Below are 2,497 nucleotides of genomic sequence, written 5' to 3'. Positions count from 1 at the left end.
CATTTTTTTTATTGTATCCCACCTCTTGGATGAGTGTGAGGAATTTTAAAACCAGGACGGTGATCTCACCACAGAGATGGTGATGATGCATGAGGGACATTACGTTCAACTGCAAAACTCCAGATCCTCTTTCTCATTTTTCAGAAGCTGAAACTGAAAGTGCACATACAATATTGCTCAGAATGAGAAATGAGTCTATTAGACTTTGTGTCATGTTTTAAAGTACGCAGCAGAGCAAATCATAATTAGCACTAAATCAACGTCTTACCACAAATGTGATTATTTAAATTATTCAACTAAACATAGTTCTTAAATCCCCAAGTGACACTGAGCTATCGCACAGAATGTTTATTACAGCAATGAAGTTAAATGTCCTACATGTACATTCTGAGAATAGTGAGTCAATGTATTATGGATTAAACTTAAATAAAGCTGATTGGTTATTGCAGCAACCAGGAATTCCAAAGCAGCAAGACTAAAGTTGCCATTAATAAGTCTCAACTTAAAGAATTTTGGATAATGTATGTGTAAAACTTAAAATCACTTTTTTTGAAGAATTTGCTAGAAAATCCTCATTAGATCCTGTTAGGAATCCACAAATTTAGTGAAAGATATCATGTCTCTATTGCGCCTCCTACTGGCAGAATTTGATTTAGGAAAAAAAAAACGAAGCCCCTAAAAGATTGAGGTTTGTGTGAGACCGTAACAGCAACGGTGGCCGGGATGCAACAGGCAGCCAGGCCTCTCCCCAGGTAAAACACGTCTGCAGACCAAGTTTGAAGCCGATCCGAGCTGTGAGGGAGGAGACAGAGAAGCAAACAACACCTCAAACTCAAACAAACAACTCAGATTATGGCAGGACGCCTCATGTCCCCGGGTGGGTGGAGTTGTGGAGTTGTGGAGGCAGAACCGGAGTCACTCTTTTATTCGCGCTTTGCTGTATGACTCAGCTGGGTTCGTGATTAATTGACCGTGCTGGCCTGAGGAATTTGGGAGCCCTGAACCAGGTTCTGGAATCACACAGAAAATGAGGCCCGAACATTGCTGCACAATATTTAGGTAAAGCTTTACAGATGGCCGCACTTAATGGAGCACCGATGTTCGTTGGCAAATTACTCCATCGCAAACTCTAAGATCTTCCGAGTTTGATTGATGAACCTGTGGTCATCACCAGCGTTTACGTCTGTAGATGGAAATCATGCAGAGACACAGTCAACCCAATACTTATGAGATGTCACAACACCGAGGGGGGAAATTCATTAAATCAAAACCAGACTTTAATGAAAATGTCTTACATACATATATGTAAATGACATATACAGTATGACACATTGTATTCATATATATCAGTACACTTACATATACAGTATGTGTTACATAACAACACTTAAGAGACTACTGTATAGTGTGTGTTGGCAATATATAGAATATGTGATGCAATACATTAACATTGAATAGATTGTGACAGATTTCTGCACACATTGTCAAGATTAAGATAATATTAAGACATATATACATATATATTTTTAAATTGAATCGTCTTGCTCAATGTCGTGTAACCTGAGTGTGTTTGGGCTGAGAGAGATAACACACTTCGAGAGGTTGGGGAGGGATGTAAAGACAACTTGCAGGATGGACGGAGGGAGAGGAACGATCAAAATGCAACTGTGCGGAAAACTTCGCCAGATAATGAGCGAGCAAGGACGAGAGCAAAGGAGAGAGAGAGAGAAGCACAGAGAGGTACGTTTCCCAGAGGGCCACTGAATTTCCTCCCTTTCTTCTCTGTGTTTTTCATGGTCCTCTCGCTCGGGTCGGCACAGCTGTTTCAGGGCCGGGGGCTTCGCTCTCCAGAGCCCAGATGAAAGAGCCGCCCCGAGCAGGCCTGCAGGTAGGTCTGCTAAAGCCATTTCTGCTCCCGGGCCGTCCACCGCGCAGCACACACAGAGGGAGAGAGAGGAGAGAGAGAGAGAGAGAGAGAGAGAGAGAGAGAGAGAGAGAGAGAGAGAGAGAGAGAGAGAGAGAGGAGGGGTGCAGAGGACACAGATGACAGACAAGGAGAAGAAGGGCAGAGATGGAAAAGTGAAGAAGATGAGGAAAGCTGCCCTCACCTCCCCCCCCCCCCCCATACCAGGAATGATGTCTGCTTTTATTGACTTTGTTAAACCATTTTCAATGCTACTTCCTACGTGTTTACAAGACAGTAAATCACAGGCCGCACGGCGTGGGGGGGCACTGGGGCAAGGCGTGTGTGTGTGTGGGGGGGGGGTAGGTCATCCAAGTCACAGGGTCAGAAGAGAGGAAGAGGGTTTCCACTCAGGCCAAGGACGCATGACCGTTTTTTAGCGTTTTACCTCGCCGCAGCACCTTCTGTCTTTGCTTTTCTTTACTTCCCTATACCTCTCACTGTTGCTATCTTTCCTTTCTATTCCCTTCTTTCCTTCCTTCCTTCCTTCCTTCCTTCCTTCCTTCCTTCCTTCCTTCCTTCCTTCCTTCCTTC

The sequence above is a fragment of the Genypterus blacodes genome, unplaced genomic scaffold, assembly GCF_046128005.1.
Source record: "Genypterus blacodes isolate CSIRO-AG114 ecotype Tasmania unplaced genomic scaffold, CSIRO-AGI_Gbla_v1 ptg000030l_1, whole genome shotgun sequence".
Classification (NCBI taxonomy): Eukaryota; Metazoa; Chordata; class Actinopteri; order Ophidiiformes; family Ophidiidae; genus Genypterus; species Genypterus blacodes.
Note: the sequence above shows the minus strand (reverse complement) of the source record.